Here is a 12,699-nt window from a genome sequence, read left to right on the forward strand (position 1 = left end):
TCTACATATATAGATATGTTATATATGTTTAGATATTAATATATATATATATATATATATATATATATATATATATATATATATACACACACACATGTACATCTGCATGTTGGAATACATTCCCTGTACTGTTGAATGATTGGGCTGGATGATATGTTTGTGACAACATCATGATTATGAATATCTGATATGGTCTAGTAGTAAATCACTTTGGCTATGGTATGCAGAGTCTTGGGTTCAAGCTTTGCCGAGGCTGTTTATTTTGTTGATGGGCAGAATAAGGGGCGTTGGATACAGAGTGATTAAGGCACTTTTAAGCAGTTGTAAGTGGGTTTGTGCAGGTTTGCACAGAGGTAAGCACTGCTAACTTCCAGTTACAGTTTCTTATACCGATTTAGCTTCTCAGTTGCTTAAACTGTGTAGGCATTGCTTACCCCCATGCAGATGGGCTTAAACCCCCTTACTGCTGCTTAAAAGTGCTTACTCCCGCTTACCCCTGCACTAATTTCGTTAAAAGAAAAGCAAAAAGGGTTGATAGAAAAGTGGTGAAAAGGGGCCACAAAGAGGGAAAGACAGTAGTGGAAATAGCTAGAGATGTCCAGAAATGGTGTAGGGAAGGTCCATAGCTGCCCATTTCTTCTACAGCAATAGCTGTTCATATACACTGCATTTGGAGGTAGATTTGAACACTCAAAGCCCTGAGCGAGTGGTGAGGACAACAATAATATGCTGTAATGCCAGTTAGACCAGATTACATGTGTCCAGTAGACATGTGTGTGAAATGGACAGCTATGTATGGGGCGAGACTTTTTTGGGGTACAGATTGCCCTTTTTTTTTTTCAGGTGAGAGTGGGATGTTGGGGAGGGATAGTAGGTATATTTGGGGAGGTAGATTAGGTAGGTTAATAGACAAGAGAAACAAGATGCATACAGGGGCAGTATATGACACAAGTGAGGGGTACACACCTTGATGGGGAGGGGTGTTTGGAAATCGGAAGCCCATGAGTCCCCTAGTGGAAACCGTGGGACTGAGATCCCCATGCACAGGCAGTCACCACTGCACCTTCACAGCCCTGATGATGGCTGTGCTGGAGGTTGACTCGCAGAGCCAGGCTGACCCTCTAGTTGTGACAAATGGCCTTAGAGATGGTGTAGCAGATCTCTGATCTCCCTGCGGAGCTCGTTACACACCACTACCCGGACCTGGTGATGGGTGACATGTTCCAGTCCACGCCTACTCCCGGGGGAGGTGAGCCCCATCCCCTGAGGCGGTTCCACCTGAAGGTGGTGCAGGACCAACAGATGGAAGGTCCCGGGTTGGGCCCCACACAAGCTGGTGCCCGGTGCCATGGCCAGCTGAGGTGGGACAGGTGGGTCCATTGGGACCGGCCTTCCCAAACGTGCTATAGTGTTTAGATTTTATCATCATATGTGGGTTAGTAATTGTCAATACATTCCAGGGTTAGGTATAACAGCATGCATAGATATTCCCATTAACCCAGACATTAGATATGGAACAGTTGCATAGCAAACAGAACACATGCATATATGGGACCACAGTGCTTATAACAACAGCATTCAGGTGCATTGATGGCACCATGCCACCAATGTTGGAATAATTCAATATAGCACATGCATGGAAACAAATTTAAATATATATCAACCAATATGACATAATCAGAAGAGTGGAGTCATTACATACCAGTTGAGGTGGATATGTAGTTTATTGTTGGAGATATGGTGGGGGGGGGATGTCAATTAACAACTAGTATAGTCCTCTAGTTCACATTACTTTCCTAGTCAGTGCTGTTATCTGTACCTTACAAGTATTACTACACTACCCTATAACCTTAGTTTGGACAGTGATATGGCTGTCCAAATCGTTATACATGAACTGGTTTAACCTGAAGTATACAACTCTTACCTGGTATACCTGTGGAGGGAATGTTTGTTAACACTAACTAACTGTTTCTATACATACTCCAGGATTATGGGTTGATGTGCACATAGCTATACAACTTTTTCTGCACAGACTCTGGCCATGTCTTGACCACATGCAGGTGTACCTGGACATATCTAGACTATTGCGCTATTTAACCTTTAGTGACTTACCACTCAAATATACATGCTTTCTTAGTCAGCTATATTATGTAGCACAGTGTGGGTGACAGTGATCAGTTATACTTCATTACTCAGAGCAACTGCAACACTCACAATTCCATACAATATCAGAGTAAACAGCACCAGTACAGGGTATCAAGGTTTTTATTTCTCGGCACAATGATGGTATCCGATGTACCTGTGGGATCAATGTTTGTTAGCACTACCTGAATGTTGCCACACAAAGTTCCAGATTACAAATTAGTATTATGCACATACATCTCACTCTGTTACTGTAAACACTCTGGTCACAGCATGACAACATGGGGGTGTAGATAGGACCTACTTGGCTTATTAATCTCATAACCATTTTGGGAGTTTCTAGGGTGACAGGTTTGTTCTCATAGATGTGTGACAATCAGTTGTATTCCCTGTTTGCTGACTAAGCATCTGGGATCATCCGACAGACTTTCCAGGGGGACAGGGTGACAGGCAGCAGATATAGGCCTGTATACTGGACATTCTGGTCTTATCTGTGTAGGTATGAGGTATGATTCTGCATGCAGCCTACTTCCACTCCCAGGATTCAGACCATGGCTGTGTCTCCTACAACTTAAACACTGTCCATCAGAGTTGTGTGCGCTATATAGATATTGCTGTATATCTCCTATCTGCTTTCTGTCTTATAATTCACCTGTGGTTTTGCATTCTAAACTTGAATTACAACACTCTTATGCAGGATTTCCTAGACAGTTATATTTTGTAGGACAGTGTGGACAACAGGGATGAATAATACCTTATTATTCAGAGCAACTGTGTCAGTCACAATGCCATATAATACCAAAGTAAACAGTACCAGTACAGGGTATCATTCTTGTATTTCTGGGCACAGTGTTGGTATCTGACAGACCTGTGGGAAAAACATTTGTTAGCACTACCTGAATGTTGCCAAACACAGTACCAGATTCCATATTACTATTATGCATATACATCTCGCTCTGTTACTGTACACACTCTGGTCACAGCTTGGCAACATGAGGGTGTAAGTGGCTTCTTACTCTCATAAGGTTTTGAGGAGTTGCTAGTGTGCCAGCTTTGTTCTTATAGATGTGTGTCAATCAGTTGTATTTCATGTTTGCTGCCTATACATCTGGGATCATCCCACTGATTTTCCAGGGGGACAGGTTGACAGGCAACAGATATGGGCCACTTTACTGGACATTCTGTACGGTTGTGGGGTATGATTCTGTATGCAGACTACTACCATTGCCATGATTCGAACCATGGCTGTGTGTGCTAAAATTACAATTCACGTCTCAGTTGCACATGCTATTCCGGTTTTATTGTCTGCCTTTTTCCTGTTTTTGTCTATGTGTCTCTCAGTTGTACTAAATGGCCTCTAGGGATTACAGCAGTCATATACAGGCATTCCTATACATTCTATTTATGATGCAGTGTGGGTAACAATGCTTAATACAACAGCACTATTACATGATTGCAAATCTTCATTACTATATGCTACCAGAGTATACATATGCAGTCCAGCAGTTAGACCTTTATTGTCAGGCTATTATGCTTTTATTTACATACAAACTATATGAGACTCTTCCTGCCATATTGTCTGGTGTATGCAGTACTTGCCTTAAACAATACAGGTTTTATACATGCAATTAATGTACTTATACTTTTAGATTTATTTCCTATGACAGTACATGCAAGAGTATTACTGAACTGCCTCGCATCACAACCTCTTCAGGTGACTTCCATGGGCCTCCTGGTTCACGGCCCACTCACTTGCAGCTGTGGAGAACATAAGAGGAATATTTAGCCATACCTATCCATGATATACTTGAGCTAGCAATTATTACACACATAGTGGAGTGATACTTTCACAGAGCTGGGACATCCCCTGCTGTTCTAGCCTCTTGGATCTGCTGTTCCAAGAGGTCTCCCTTATGCTGCTTCAGGTCAGCATAGTAATACCTGACCTGCTCACCAGTTCAGGGTATGCCAGTGGCATTGATGAGGTCACGGGTGAGATGGTCACAGGCTTCCGTCTTAAATTAAGATTCCTGGTATTGGCCATGTAGCAGTCTCTGCTCATGGCCTTCGACAAGGAGTCCTGCCATGACTCTGGACTCCTTGATGCACCAGCGCTGTGCCCGAAAGTGCACTCCCTCTACCCTTCCTGAGATGGTGCCTGCAAGGGGAAGCTACAACTGGTTATGAAATATATTCCCTCCTGTTGGGTTTAAGTAGGGCCAATTTCCCATACTTTACCGTGACTGGATGGTTTTGAAAAGGCTAGGCTATGGGCAAACCTGCTTACCTAAGGTTGACATTGTTTAAAGGGGCAATACACTGGGCACATTGAGTTAGCTGGCCTACACTGCTTATACCTCCTAAGCTGGCCTGTGCAATGCTTAGCATTGCTTACATTAGACTTTGCATTATATTTTCTTTCTGGCATTGATTTCCTATTCATTACATCTTATATATATGCCTGGTATCCATGATTCATGTGTACGTACACTGTATGGGGTCCTTGTGTTTTATTGGGGACTTCATCACTCTCTTACAATTACACCTCACATCTGGGCTTACTACTGTACTCCAGTTCACATATTTATGTCATGTAGTGTGTTATAGAACATATGACTGTATACTGTTTCCTTTCACATCTTCAGTTTAATTTTACTATAGTGAGGACTTGTTTGATGATAACTTATTCTTCTGTACTGCTGTGCTGACTTGGTGGTTAACTACTGTGACTATAGTATGAAGGGTCCTGGGTATAAGACCTGCAAAGGCTGTTTCTTTTGTTGCTGGGCAGAACAAGGGCCGTTGGATACAGAGTAATTCAGGGACTTTTGAGCAGTTGTAAGCGGGTTTGCATGGGTTTGCAAGGGGGTAAGTAATGCTACCCTCCGGTTACTTATGCTTACAGGGAGTTAGCTTCAAAATTGCTTAACCTCTGTGCGCATTGCTTACTCCCATGCAAAAGGGTTTAAACACACTTACTAGTGCTTAAATATGCTTACTACTGCTTATTGGTGCTTACACCTGCTTACTAGTCCTTACTCCCGGTTACAACTGCACTGATTTAGACAGTAATATCTAATGGTTCTTGGAAAGGTGGGGGATTTGGAAGCTGTATGGCGTTGTCATTTATTACACATTGTACCTTCCATTTGTATCATGATTCCTGTGTACATATGCTGTATGGGGCACATGTGCTTATCTAGGGACTTTGCAACATTATGACACTGACACCTTATGTGCATTTAATGCAGTACTCCAGTTCACCATTATATGTTATTTAGTAGGTTATACAGCAAAAAAATATTCATAAACTGATTTCACATGAAAAGTGTTGTAGTGGGAATCGAAACGGGAAAGCTTACTCATAAGGCAAATGCTCTGCCCACTACACTATTGCTATACTACTTTATTTGCATATATCTTCCTTGTTATCCTCTTCCGCCATTTAAGCTGCATTAACTGTAGCTAAGCGATGGGCACAGCCGCGCACCTACGGTTAGCTTTAATTGGTTTCATAAAAAATAAAATGGTTTGTTTATTTCATATGTATTTACTATTGCTGTTGTACACATGGGGGAATGATGCTGGGGATATGCAGTCACCTATGAGCAGTCTCACTCATTCATTTGGCTTTTCTGCTGTTCTTCATTGCGGAGGACATAAATATTCTGAGAGTTCTGCTCTCAGACATGCACCCTGCACTTGTAGATGCTCTGTGTAAGATTAGGAGCTCAGGAAACGGGCCTTCATTAATATGCATGGCGCTCTGCCGACCTGCTCCTAAATGGCCACTTCCATGCAGGACTAAACTAGTTTTGCATTGAAAAATACTAAATCGGGGTATAGTTGCATACATTGACAATGCAGTAGTTTTTTCAAACACTTGAAGTCACATTTGCAGAGTACAAGACTTGCAGGGCATACTATTAATGCTACTAAAGTAAATCTTGTATGATCAGAGCTGTGTGATTGGAGAGGGCTTATACCCCAAATATACAAACTAGAAGCTGTCAAGAAATACTCTATACCCATTAGAGTATTGACAACTGAAATCATTTTAGGCTTAGCTGCCCTAATAAAGCAAGTTCATATCCAAGTTTGCTACCATAGCTTATCCAGTGATAGACCTTACAAAACGTAAGACCCTCATTAAAATAATATGGACCACAGCAGCAGATAAGATTCTTAAATAACTGAAAATGTTTTCTGTACAGAATTAGTCTTATTTGCCTTGAATTTGTTAACCATTTGCAGTGCATACCACCAATGCCTCCAAGGTTGAATTAGGAGTTGTGTTATCTCAGGAAGTAAGTGATGAAGATTAAGGCCAAAACAAGACACTGTGCCACAGAGTGACAATGTTTCTTTATTGAGTGTTCACTAACTTCCCTACAATATTCCTTCTTAGGATGCAGCTTAACCCTGGAAAATAACCATGCATCCCTGAAAAAGTTATACAAGCAAATGGACATCGGTGCCAAATTCTGGAAGGGAACTTTTTCTTTGTAGCCTTTAATTTTAAGTATAGTCCCACAACAAAAGTACACATATGAATATTTTTTTTGGTTCCAGTTAGGATAGAATGTAGTGCTCTATTCTGTGAACTGAGTTATTACCTCACAACAAATGTTTCATTTGTCTGAAAGTAGTCATATGCTACATATTATATTAGTATTATCTTGTATTATTCAGTCAGTTTTTGCACATGCTATGTAATAGAATGAGCAAAGCTTGCAACAGCTAGAGAAAGGTAAATATATTTAAAAAATACCTTCTGCGGTATTGTTAAAGTGAAGAGTTGTTGCTTAGATAGACAGAAAGAAAGACAGACATATTTGCCATTTGTGAAGAGAAGATTTGCAAGACCAAGAATGGAGACTCTTCCGAATACCATAACCAGAATATGTGGAACTTGTTGAGTACTAGAAACTTTGGATTTACCTGTCAAGTACCAGCTTACCTGTGGAATACCAGAAGATTACCTGTGGATTTTCCATATACATATGTATATATATATGTATATATATATATATATATATATATATATATATATATATATATATATATACATATACATGTTATATCTATACTTGAATTTTATAGGTAGCTTATTCAAACTGCGGCATCAAGAAAACATAACACCAATAGCTTTTAGGCTTCTGAGAGATTTTAAAAACTAAATTGAACTTTAGGTGACTTGAATTATGTTGTTCTGTTTATAATATGAAAATAACTTTGAATTGACCCAATCACCTTACTAATAAACACAAACTATAAGAAGGATTCTCTGGTGTATTAAATATGTTTTATCAGAAGTCATGTTTATACTGAGGATGTTTTGCTCATATCTTTATCTTTATTTTATAATTTTATGGCTGAAATGCAATTAAAAAACTCATAGATGTCACTCTTGCAGTGTCATGGGTAGTCTAGTTGTCTCTGGACATGAGATCAATTAACTTAATGCTAGGCATGAATCTGTGGTAACCTATCCAATCACTAAGGTTGGCTTTGAAGATGTAGAGGAAAATACATTGCTTGCTATGATTAGGGAGTCTTTCGTTAGGAGGAGAATTTGCTTGTGAGAAGTCTACCACAACTGGTATTATTAATCTTAAAATGATGGTTACATCCTAGGAACTGATGTTTGGATGTTTGTGATTATTGAAAGTGTAGATGCTAAATATTAAGCATTTAGTACCTCTTTGCAGCTGTGACAATGTGTGCTATTGCCATCTATGGCGGGAGAAGTAGGGCAGTGGATGTGTAACATATGCCAGCACAGCTAGCTGCTATTTTGTAAATAATCATATGCTATTTGTATATCAAACTGATTTGTACAGGTGTTTGTATCAAAAATGTATTTGTAAAGTTGCTTGTGTTAAAAATGTACCAACAGTGTGTCCTAACTGTATTGTAACTGTATTAAATATATATGCTAACAGAGGATACTGGAAGGAAGAGGTTATTCTCAATTCACCTGACTTTGGAAAAATAGTAAGAAATGAAATTACTGGGCCTAGGCCATAAAGATGTTATCTCACAGTTTTGAATGAAGTGAAAGAAGCAATGTCTGTAAGAAGTATAGTTTATTAGCTCCTGTACGGAGAATGGAAGTGTTTATGGTTTTATGACTTCCAGGAGCTGCAGCAGATCTTAGCAAGGCTGTGTGTGTGTGTGTGTGTGTGTGTGTGTGTGTGTGTGTGTGTGTGTGTGTGTGTGTGTGTGTATTACTGACACATAGGTGCTAAAGCAATCCTGACAGTTTCCAGCAATGGGAGGTTGCATAGGAACCAGTAGTCAGATGACCAGATGTATGTGATGTCATTTTGTAATCTAAGACAAAAATAATGTGTTAATACTAGTTAAGACTGAAGTCTCATGGCAGTCTATTTTTGGAACCTGACATTCAAGGATCAGTCACCTACTTCATCTTGCCTAGATCTAGTAAGTGACCAGAGAATAGTAACTGTTGAGATCAGTCAGGAAAATTTAGTGAAAGTAGTTAAGTATTGTTTTACTTGCCCTGTTCTGTGTTCTTGTCCAAAGTCAAAGTCAAAGTAAATTTATTGTCAAACCGATCAACACAGAGGAAAAAGTGTGTCACTGCACAAAATTTCTATTCTCAGGCTTGTACCATACGAATTATAATTTACAGAAGGAAGATTAATAACAATTTAAAAATACTAAAAATAGAAATCAAAATAAGATACTAAAAATAATTACAATAAAAATAGATAATAATTTGAAAGTTTTTACAGCAGAAACAAAAACAATACAACAGGAACAGACTTACCACATAGGCGGTAATCCATTAAGTACGGAGGAAGTAATTAGGGACCTGGGAACCCAAGTTGATAGTAATCTCTCCTTTGACAGCCACGTTGCCAAAGTGGTTAGAAAGTCCTTCTATATAGCCCACCTAATCATGAAAGGATTCACATCTAGATCAAGGGAGGTCATTGCGCCCCTTTACTCATCACTCATCCGGCCCATAATTGAATACAATGCCCTGTTTGGGATGTACCTTACTCAACACCTGCAGCAACTGGAAAGACCCCAAAAGTACCTCACCAAGAGGATCAAGGGTCTCAAACAGATGACCTATGCTGCCAAGTTAAAGAAAATCCAGCTCTACTCAGTTGCATACCGCCTACTTAGAGGCAATCTGTGCCTGACATATAAAGCCATGTCCAACCCAGAATTAATGGACATGCTCCACCTCAAAAAATCTAAATCCACTAGAGCTATGCGTTCAAGGGACTTGAACCTCAACACAGAAATTAATAGGACATGCTAGAGAGACAGATTTGTAACCCAGAGGCTCCCAGCACTCTGGAATAGAATCCCAGTCCATATCAGCAGAACCCCTTACTAACTCTCTTCAAGAGAAATCTTGACAAGTGGATGGAAGATCATAGGTTCACCCCGGGGATCACTTCTGTGTCCCTACTAAACAGGCACAATAAACTAACCTAAAAGGGCACAGTTAAACCCATCTTTAAGGGGTGGCGAAAGCCAAACACACTCTGGCTAGGCTGATAAATGCCCTAGGGCATATAGCCTAGTATCAGCCTATGAACCTATAAGAATATATAACAAACTGTACTATAAAAAAATACTTATGGTATACAGTTTTCATAGTGCAGATAGAGACGTGTAAAGTGAGCTATGTAGAGAGTTATGTAAATCTTCTTCTTCTTCTTCTTCTTCTTCTTCTTCTTCTTCTTCTATCGGCTGCTCCCATTAGGGGTCACCACAGTGGATCATCTGTTTCCATTTCTTCTTGTCTTCTGCATCTTGCTCTGTCACACCAATCACTTGCATGTCCTCTCTCACCACATCCATGACCTTATCTTAGGCCTTCCTTTTCCCTATACCTGGTAGCTTCATCCTTAGCATCTTTTTCCCAATATACTCTGCATCCCTCCTCAGCACATGTTCAAAGCAATGTAATCTTGCCTCTCTGGCTTTGTCTCCCAACCTTCCAACCTGTACCACTCTTACATACTTCTCTGACACTCCCGACTTCCTCATACAATATTACAACTCCTCTCTAGGCACCCTGTCATATGCTTTCTCTAAGTCCACAAAGACACATGGCAACTCCTTCTGACCTTCTCTGTACTTCTCCATCAACACTCTCAGAGCAAACATCACATCTGTAGTGCTCTTTCCTGGCATGAAACCATACTGCTGATCACTAATTATCACCTCCCTTCTTAACCTAGCTTCCACTACTCTTTCCCATAACTTCATGCTGTGACTGATCAATTTAATCCCTCTGTAGTTATGTAAATAACAATGACATATTGCACATAAATAATGTTTGTTTACCCATTTAGCAGCTTAGGCTATGTGTTTGTTGTTCACCTGTGTTATTTTCAATATTTCCTGTGTCTGAAACTCTGGTGTTTATTATAAAGAGATAATTAGTATTTTCATGTCATTTCATGATGTGTTTGGTGATGCTGTGGTCACTCCTGAAAGCCTTACTGCACTGGTCATACTACCATTCATATTAATATTAATTTCACTCAGTATAATTGGGAACCCTTGTAAGAGCCTTAGAGAAGTTGGCTTTGGAGTGTCTGGTGGCAGTAACTTCCTTATAGTCTGGGCAGAAGGGGGCATAGCTAGTAAACCTGTACCAGCCTTTCGCATATGTGTGTGTGTGTGTGTGTGCGTGTGTGTGTGTGTGTGTGTGTGTGTGTGTGTGTGTGTGTGTGTGTGTGTGTGTGTGTGTGTGTGTGCGTGTGTGCGTGTGTGTGTGTGTGTGTGTGTGTGTGTGTGTGTGTGTGTGTGTGTGTGTGTGTGTTTGTGCGCGCTTAAATCAAATCTCAAAGAGTGTGTGTCAGCTACTTGGAGCAGGGACAGGAAGCACTGGCTTCATAGAGACAGTGGTGGAGGACTTGACTTGGACACTTGGCTGAGGATTTAACTCTGCAGCTGTGCCAGTGGGGAGCTTTATTGGAGACCTGGGGAGAGACAGACAGAGAAACCCAGACCCTGGGCTGAGTGTGTTCCCTGTGTGCTCTTAAGGGAAATTGTGCATGTTACAGAGTTCTGTATCTGGAAATACTGTGTATATCCATTTTTTATAAGTGAACGTAACTCTCCAGTGTCAGGGGTGAGGATTCAGCTTCCTTGATTATTGGCCCAGAGTAGGGATGGCACAGTAGCCTAGATAAGATGGAATAAAGGGATGGGGAGTTCAACCTCTTCAGGCAGGTTAAATGGATTAGACATGAAATCTTTTTTGTTATGATTTTTGAGATATCTCTAGTTATGCTAGGTGCTTTGATAGGTGCATACCATTTGGGTCTTTGTTTTCGGTGATGGGTCTGATAAGTGAGGAGTATAGTTGTACAAGGGCGTCCTCTGATATGGATGAGATACCATGATTTATATGCTGTGTGAGGCTACTGAGCTTCCTGATCATGGATGGCATAAACAAAGTGTTGAAAAAAGTGTTCATTTACCTATGTGTGTGTGTGCCCAGGTATCTGATGACAATCTTTTTGAAAAGGATGCCCATGATATGGGAGAATGTTACCAAGTGTAACAAACATGGTACTTCTTGGTATTTAGAGTGAGGACTGAGCACATCACTGTCATACCAGGTAATGGTTTGATCAAGACCCTGCTGAAGAATTTGTGAATCGTGTATGGAGTAGGCATGACACTTAATTTGCAGTTATTCACAAACCTGGATATCCAGATTCTTTGAATGCTCAGCTTCACATGAGTAGGAGGAGATATTAAATAATAGTTAGTAGATTTTGTATGTCTGGGGTCTTTCTCTGAAGTCCTCAACTCTAAATAAATTTTGATAGATGGATAGATATATATATATATATATATATATAGAGAGAGAGAGAGAAAGATATAGATAGATAAATAGATAAGTACATTAGAGAGTTGATTTAAAGTTTCCGTTTACTGCCGTGAACCTGTATATAGTGCAATGTTGTAAACATCACCCTCTCTCCACACATCTACACATCTCTGTCTATTGAAAATATAATACCCCAAATTCTGAGCCCTGCAACAACAAAAATAGTGTGAATCATGAATAAATGCAACAAATGATAAACTCCACTGAAAGACCATTAAAGCATTTTAGGAAAATGATTTCACTCTTCTGTACTGTCTGACAATGGGGCCTACGCACCTTCAACAATGCTGTTTGAGACTGAAGTAATACAGAGGTAAGGAGATACATGAAGGTAACAGTATCTTGCACTTAGTTAACATTCTTGATCTTCATGGGTATAGTCTTCAACAGGAACCTTACATAAATTTGAACTCATACACATACACACAGATGCAAAGACACACCCACACACCCACACACACACACACACACACACACACACACACACACACACACACACACACACACACACACACTTGAACTCATGTACATATATGCCCACGTGTATTACAGAATTTATGTTAAACATGTTGATACCACCCCAGGATGTTATCCTTGCAGTTACATGGTAGTACTGCCATGCATGGATTAAATATCTTAGCATTAATTTGACTGATTGC

This window comes from Protopterus annectens, chromosome 10.part0, assembly GCF_019279795.1.
Source record: "Protopterus annectens isolate FY-2018-M chromosome 10.part0, PAN1.0, whole genome shotgun sequence".
Lineage (NCBI taxonomy): Eukaryota > Metazoa > Chordata > Ceratodontiformes > Protopteridae > Protopterus > Protopterus annectens.